The sequence below is a fragment of the Arachis hypogaea genome, chromosome 17, assembly GCF_003086295.3.
Source record: "Arachis hypogaea cultivar Tifrunner chromosome 17, arahy.Tifrunner.gnm2.J5K5, whole genome shotgun sequence".
Taxonomy (NCBI): domain Eukaryota; kingdom Viridiplantae; phylum Streptophyta; class Magnoliopsida; order Fabales; family Fabaceae; genus Arachis; species Arachis hypogaea.
The window spans coordinates 20,156,733-20,165,733 of NC_092052.1; positions in this window are offsets into that span (position 1 = coordinate 20,156,733).

Consider the following 9,001-nt stretch of genomic DNA (forward strand, 5'->3'; position numbering starts at 1 on the left):
GCTCTTCCCAACACTTGGAAGATCTCATCTCTAAAGATATATTATAGTTAAACTCTTCTTGTAAAAGTGGAGTGGCCAGGTACTCTTTTTCCTGATCACGAGGTTTTATCCCTAAGGAGCGTTTTACTCGAACAGGTTTTAAAGAGGCCGACCACCCCACATCTTTCAAATGAAGTGGTCTTTCTCATATACGAATAAATCCAAATCTGTTTTTCTATCCGATCACTATGGAAAAACTATAATTTGTCAGTTGCTAACGTCAAACCAACAAAACAAAAAGTTAGAACATCTTTCGCATAAGTATCATAATAGCCAAAACAGACATCAAAACATCGGACAAAATAGTTTAAAATATTCTGATTAAATCGGAAAGAAAACCACAAAGTTTCAAATAAACTAAAGTCAAACAAACAAAATACAATTATCCAAATCTTTTCAAGAAGGAGGAGGAACATTTTCAGCATGCCCTTCGCCTGCCTCGTCTTCCACAAGCTTCCCATCGACTACTATCTTAGCTACGTCAAGCCTCCCGACGTCAAACTTAGGAGAAAACAGCAAAACTTGACTGACAGCGCGATCAAAGCAGGCGACGATCATATCCATTCCTTCCTCTTCAAGCTCATGAATGCGGGTGATCATCTCTCCTTTGGTCTTATCATTCTCCTTTATATCACTCTGCAGCAATTGAATCTGATCTTGAAGACGGGAAACCTCGCCTTCCATGTCCTTCATCTTGGAGGTGACATTAATAATCACCTCCTCTTTTTCTTTAACAGAGCGTTCGAGGTTAACCACCTTCTCGACAACAACTTGCTGCTCCGAGCCTAATAACTTGGCAGCACGTCCAACACAGAGCAGGCGTGAAGCAACAATATGCAAACATGAGGACGAATATAGTGAAACAGTTTCATAAAAAAGAACAACTAAAAAGGACGAACAAAAAACCAACCTGGATAAATTTCTCCATCTCTTCAACCCTAGTTCGGCTTGTCAGACTCATGTCGTCAGGATACTGAGACACACGGTCAGCAAGCTCGAAAATCGAAAATCGGTCACTCTAAACAGAATGGGGATTCACCCCAGCTATGAATCCATGCAATTTTCTTTGCCTTTCAAAACAGACTTACCAGCAATACCATGATCACCTTCAGACAACACTTCAAGGGATTTTTCTGACTCCACTTTCCTCCTTTTGGGTGAAGAAGGGGGTTGAGCAAAAGAATAGGCGACATCTCCACCCGTCTCCTTCACCACTCCAGAAACGCTCCTCCTTTTTTGTTTTTCTTTTTCAAATACGACTGGAACTGAGACATGCTTAAATTCGGCACCCTTCCACCTACAACAAAAGACAAACTCCTATTAACAACAAGGTTGGCACTACAGGAGAACAACAAAATAAAACATTACCTATGTATGCCTCCAGTCCTTGCTTGTCATTCTCCTTATCAAAATTGAATAAATTAGGAATGGATAAATAGTCACCCTCAGCAAAGTACTCAATTAAAAAAAATCCAAAAAATTGTTCTCCTCATCACTCGTCTCTACAGCTTTAAGAATCCGTATGGGCTCTAGGCACCAAAACAGAGGAAATTTTTTAACAAGTTCTTCATCCAAGTAAAAGGGATATTCAGTCTCTTGAGACCGAACCCTCACAAATATGGACTTTAAATTTTTAAAAGACGACTTGTACAAAAGGAATATAGAGTGACCAGGAAAACTACTAAGAAAACCTATAACCCTTTACGAATACCTTTCGATTGAAACAAAGAAAAAAAGACGTTCAGAGAAGCAGGAAAATTCAGAAATTCCATCAAACATTCGAATGCTTTCAAAAACGCCCAAGAGATGGGATGCAACTATGATGGAGCACAGTTGAGCTGAGTCAAGACTTTGCATTCAAAATAAAAAATGGAAATTTCAGGAAAAGTTTAGTAAAGCATAGAGAATCCATATAAAAATAACCCCAATTCCCCATTCTTTCACAACCCTATGATCATTGTTACAGGGAAGTAACTCGACGCTTATACATGACCCATCCTTAGTTAACTTCATAGCCCTAAGTACGCGGAGGGACTCCACGTTCAATATGATGAAGAACGAGTTTTTACATCAACGTGAACCCAATAATAAGGATTTTCAGTTTTCACCTCAACCACCTTTTCTTTTTCCTTCCCTTTTTTTTCCTGTTTTTCTCTTTCCTTAACCATGGTAAAGGTGAAACGACAAAAAAAAAGACAAAGAAGCTAACCTCTAGAAGTCATGTCTTTTATTTACTTAAGCAAAAACACCTTCAGTTTATTTTGATGTCTTTTTCCAAGAGAAAGGGTAATAAAAGTGGATTATAACCCACTAACTTAGTGGGTAACTAGAAAAGAATAACTATTCCACTACCCGGGAAGTTCCAAAGCCCAAAGCAAATCAGCAAAAAATAAATCGTGAATTTATGACAAAACACGATTCACAAGGTAAAATTTTAAAATATTATTTTTTATTCTTATTTTGTTCTTTCTTTTTTTTTTCCTCTCATTTAAGCCCCAAACTTGAAAACCACTGACGCGCGTTGAGCTTGGGGCCGATACATCTATTCCTAACCGAGGTATAACCATATACTGAAGCTCAACTTGCTAAAGCGTCAACTTGGCAAGTCAAGTTTAGGGGCTATGTACCGTATCTCCTATACGTCGGAAAAATCGGGTTATACCTCGGTAAAATCAAGATCAATTGGAATCCTTCAACGCAACGGAATGCTATCTCAACAAACCACTTTCCCAAATATCTCGCCATAACGTCGGCCACGATGATCTCGAACTAACTGACAAATAATTCAGCTCTGATCAAACTATAAAACCTAGTTCAAGGCTGACGAAATAAGGCAGACCATCCAACATATAACCCATTGATCATATACTCTTTTTGATAAGTGATTCTTTGCTGACTTGAGCGTCGGAGTCCTTTTTACAGGTACCACTGACGGGCGAAAAATTGTCAGTTAAGAATTTCTAGTAAAATAACGTTGTGAGTACAGTTCTTAACTGACTAAAATTCTACTATCAATTTAAAAAGTTGTGTCACAATTAAATTTAAAATAACTGGGAGTAGAATTTCCAGGTCGTTTCCCAACGAGTTGACACAGGGTGTAATTTATTGGTCAGGAATTTTCCGAGAAAGTTTAGAAATTCGAAACGAAAAATTAATTAACTAGGAATTAAGCAAGAAGCAATTAACAAGATATGTTGTGTATTTAAAAAGTCTTGACTAGGAGAAAATTAATTGGAGTTTCTATCCTCGTTGAATTTCTCAAGTGTAACAGTAAGAAGTTATTGCTTCTACTTAATTATCCTTTAATTAATAAAGGAAAGTCAAGTAGGTAATACCAACTTCGATTCACAAGTCCTAATCACCTCCCAAGGAAGGATTAGAGTCAGTAAAAAAATCTAATTGGCAGCAATTTTCAATTACCTATTAACACTTGAGTATTCTAACTTAAGGGTTTCCTATTAATCAACTCCAAAACCAAGTTGGGACTCTACTCCATTGACATGAATGCCATTTTCACAAACATGTAAAGGGAGTATATAGAAAACATGGTAATCGAAACTAAATTAATAAAATTAAAAATGATAATGATAATTAATTAAAAGAAGTTCAACAAGTAATGGATTTAAACATGAAAATGATTCATTGCATTGATAAATTCAAAATTCACAAGATCCAAACATGAACACAAATAACTAAATGGAAAATAAGAGAGTAGAGTGATAGGAAGGCAAACTAGAATGATGAAAACTTCAATCGAAGGTAGTAGCAACTCTCTCCACATCTAATCCAAAAGCAAAAAACTAAGAAAATACTAAGAACCCTAGGAGAAGTGGTGTTTCTCTCGAATTCAAAAACTAAAAACTAAAAACTAAGTGAGAATGAAAGTGTGTCCAAGTCTCAGCTACACCCCTGCCTCTAATCTGAACTTTCGGGCCTAAAACTGGGTCAAAAGGGGCCCAGAAATCGCCCCAGTGAATTATGATATCTGCAGCACGTGACGGCCTGTCACGCGTACGCGTCATCCACGCGTACACGTCGATGCGCATTCGTCTAGTCACACGTGCGCGTCGCTGCATTTTCTCCTGGCCACGCGTACGCGTCTCTCCACGCGTGCGCGTCGCTGCTCGCCCATAAAATCTTTAATTCCTTGTGTTCCTTCCTCTTTTGCATGCTTCTTTTCCATCCTCTAAGTCATTCTTGTCCTGTAATCCCTGAAAACACTTAACACACATATCACGACATCGAATGGAAATAAGAGAGGATTAAAAATAGCGAATTTAAGGCCAAAGAAGCATGTTTTCAATCATAGCATTAATTTGGGAAGGAAAATGTAAAACCATGCATTTTATATGAATAAGTGTATGAAAGATTGATAAAACCTACTCAATTTAGCACAAGATAAACCATAAAATAGTGGTTTATCAACCATGCTCGGATCCGAGTTCATAAGGGTATTCCCAGTTTAGTTCGAACTGTCAAGGACACCGGATTAACACAAGATCGAAGTATAGCTCAAGAGGAGTATCCATGCCAGAACACAACCTATTTTAATTAGTAATAAAAAAAGTACATAATAATAAAATGGATGATTTTAAATCACTCATTTTGGATTAAAAAAATTAAAATGGATATCATTGTATAAAATTAAATTATATTAGAGAGAATTTATAAAAGTTTTCAATTTTTGAAAATTGGATTAGTTTAAAAATAAGAATTAAATTGATATTATTTTAATTATAAATTTTTTTGTAATAATACACATATCTCATTTATAAAAGTATATTTTTTCAAATTTTATATATCTCGTTTGCAAATAAGATAAAGTCAAATAAAATCGTGTCTTATGTAAACGAAATATATGTCTAATAATTTGTTTACATTATAAATAAAATATGTAATAAAATCTAAAAACATAAATAATACCTAAAATATCTATTTAAAATATTTATTAAAAAAATTCCAAAAATAAAGGTTTTTTTTTTGAAAGAAAAAAAATAAAGGTATTAACACTTTGTGAAGTATATATGTTTCATTTCTTTCTCCAAGCGTATAAAACTTAATAATTTATCTTTAAATAGAACCCAACATCCTCTGTCATAATATTCGTATTTGTCTAATTCACTGAATTTCTTGTAGATTTGTCCATCTTACCATATAGGACTATTGACTATGAGTCTCACACACTCTTGATTCCCTTATTTGTTTCTAATGATTAGAATAATAATAAAATTTCTCAAACTTATACATTAAAAACACGTCTAAAAATACAACTTTATAAAATATGCTGTGTTGTCTACATAATTTTGCCAGTAAATTGATTACCAATACTATAACCTTCGACAAGGCTAATAATAAAAATGATCATTCTAGAATAATATTTTAAAAAATATTATTAAATTAAAATAATTTTTTATTATTTAACAATATTTTTAAAAAAATATTACTAAAAAAATATTATTAAAATATAAAAAATATAATTTTAATTTTTAACAATATTTATATAACTATGGTAGATTGGCAGCTACTATAAATATCATGGTTCTGAAAATCGAACCGGATCGACCAGTTCAATCGGAAAAACTGGAAATCGGTCACCTAACCGGTCCGGGTAAGGTCAGAAACCGTCTGACAAAAAACGGTGAAAAAACCGGTCGAACCAGCGGTTAACCGGCAAACCGGGAGAACCGTCCATTTTTTAGTGGTTTTTGGTTTGGATATTAAACTTCAAAACGGCGTCGTTTTGAGGGTTTAAAAAAAAGAAAGAAAAAAGAGAAGTTAAACGCACGAACCCTAATCCTAATCTCAGTCTCAACTCTCAACTCTCACACTCTCACAAGAGACACCATAGCCACCACGGGCAGACCCACCGTCGCGTAGCCACCCACGATGGAGCAGCCCCTCTTCGCCGTCGCATAGCCACCACCATCGCCACCGCATCCCACCGCCATCGCCACCGCATCCCACATCCCACAGCCCCTCTTCGCCGTCCCACAGCCCCTCTTCGTCGTCGCCGAACTCCTCTCCTCCATCGTCGTCGCCGAGCTCGCCTCCTCCATCGTCGCCCTTACTCGCCGCCGGTAATACTCTACCTTCCACCTCGCCTCCTGTTTAATCGTCGCCTCCTCTTTCCACCTCGCTGCCTTCTGATTTTCTGTGATTGATTTTATGATTTATTAGCTTGCGATTTGTTCATGATTTATTGTCTGTGCTTGATTTTATAATTTTTCTGTGCTTTATAGTTTGCGATCTGTGTTCATGTTTTGTTATCTGTGTTCATGTTTTGTTATCTGGATTCATGATTTAGTATCTGTTCATGATTTGTTATTAATATCTGGATTCATAATGAGGTCATCAGAAAAATTCTGTTTGAGGTCATCAGAAAAATTCTGTGTTCATGATGAGATTATCAGAAAAATTCTTTGCTCCTTTACATGTTCACATTGTGTTTCCATAAAATTCCTTTAATGTTTAGCATTAAAAGTAGGTGGCTACATGAATTGCATGTCTCTTCTTGCAATGCTGGTAAACTGTGCTATATGAAATACTATTATTGCTGAAATAGGACAATATTCAAGAACAAAAAAATTCAAGATATTTACAACAGATCAAATATAAATTTTGTGCCTTAAAGAGCTGCAATTCTTTGGTTGGTTATATAGCCTATGAACTTGTAACATTTGGGATTGATGGATTTGAAAGGATTATTAAAAAAAGCAACAAGGAGGTACAGATATATATGCCTGAAATAATCATGAGCTTGATGCATACTATTGTGCTAAAATTCAACTTTGCTTTGAAGAAAGGGGGTTAGCAAGGATGTACCTTGATCATTTGGTGACAAAGGGTCTAATATTATGTTAAAATCTTAAACTGTTTAGTGACAGTTTATGATACATTTTGGGTTTGTCATTATGTGTGTGTGTTTTTTTTTTTTAGTTATAAACTTTGATGTTTGAAGTTATTTCTAAACTTCTAATATTAAGTTATAGATAATTTATTATGTAAAATTTTAAATTTTATTAAGTTAGAAATTATTGAATTTATATATTTAAAATTATTTTTAAGTTTTTTAATAATTTTATTTAATATTTTATTAAACCGATTGAATCTCGGTTGAACCCCGGTCGAACCAGTAAACTATTAAACCAATAATCTTACTGGTTTATTGACCGATCCGGTTCTCACAACCTTGATAAATATAAATATTCTAAAATTCACCTAATAAAAAACGCCAATTGATAATGATCAAATTTAGAGGGACGGATACATCCGTAGCCTATTTTATAAATTTTAATGGATAGATAGACTCCATTTTTAATTTACCTATTTTAATTTTCCCATGCAAACAAATTAATGAAGAAATGAATAAGACTTTTTTAAATACTACATTCTGTATGTTCCAAAAAAAAAAAAAGACTATATCCTGTATAAGAAATTTATATATTGACACACACTCCATGTCTCCATGCATATATAAAAGTATTGTAACTAGTTCTCATATTCAGCAAATAAGTTGAGATTTTTGGATTGAGGGCATTTGAGAAGTTTTAAAAGTATTTTTTTATTTATTTTTTATTTATAAAAAATAGTCGTATTAATGTCTGGTATAATTTTTAAAATTAAATTGTAGTTTTTTAAGAAATTATTTAAAAATTTATAGAAAAATTAAAAAAATAAGTTTTCTCATAATACTACTACTTTTTATTACATTTTTATAAAATAAGTATTTTTAGAATTAAAAATCTAAACACAAAATAATTTATTTATAAGTTACTTTTAATATATTTATTTATTGTCTAAATTATTTTTTAAAATAAATTTAATTAAACTGTTTATCCAAACTATCCTGAGTAATGTTAACTTATTCTATAAAAATTTAAAATAATATCAAAATGCTTTTCATTATTTTAAAGAATCATTATTACGAGATGAAAGAAGTAAGCCCGAAGTCAAGAAATGGAAACATATTAATGAGTGACAATTAAGGAGCATCCATGCAAGATAGCAACCACAAAATTCAATTAAATGCAATATTGACCACTCCATTCATGTGAAACCAAGTTGGTATCAACAATTTTCGTACCAGCATTACTAGAAAAAACAATAATTTAAACAGGGACGGGCTAGATGAAATAGGCTAGATAAAATATTAGAGAGGGACAAAAAATATTTACACAATAAAATAAGATTAAAATAAAATTTTAAGGAGGCTAAACTAAAATTTACATATATTTTATATGTAAAAAATTAAAATTAGGGGGCAATTGCCCCCCTTTCCTTATACCTGACTCTGCTCCTGAATTTAAAGTTATTTTATTTGATTTGTTATTTATAATTTTATATTTATAACATTTAAAATTATATATTTATTATATTTAATATTATTTATTTTAAAATTAATTAATAAATATAAACTAAAGTAACTTTGAATTGATTTAACCTAATTTTTATTATTTTCTAAATATTTCTATTTTTATAAAAACCCTAATAAATATATACACCACCTGATTTTACTATTCAAAAGCAGCAACTTAGGAGTGAAGACATAGAATAAATAACTACTTGTATTTATAAAAGATAAAAATATTAAGGAAAAGTTTAAGGGGCAGCAGTTTTGTTGAATTTTGGCCAGCATGTAACCAGTAGAGAAAGGTGAGTCATTGGATAAAATCTCACACCAATCTTACACCATTAGATCATCATTGATGGTTATTTGATGGCTATCAATCACAAAAGTTACTGGCCCCTAGCATTACTCCAATATTAATATATGTATTCATATTAGATCAAAACTAAACTTATATCCATGTAAGATTCTCTTTATGTGACAAAAGTACTCTACGTAGCATTTTAACCTTTTAAAGATAGGGTATTTTTGTCACACTAAAAATATCTTGTGTGAATATAAGTTTAGTTTCGATTTAATATGGATATATATGTCAGCATTTTCATCTTTTATGAA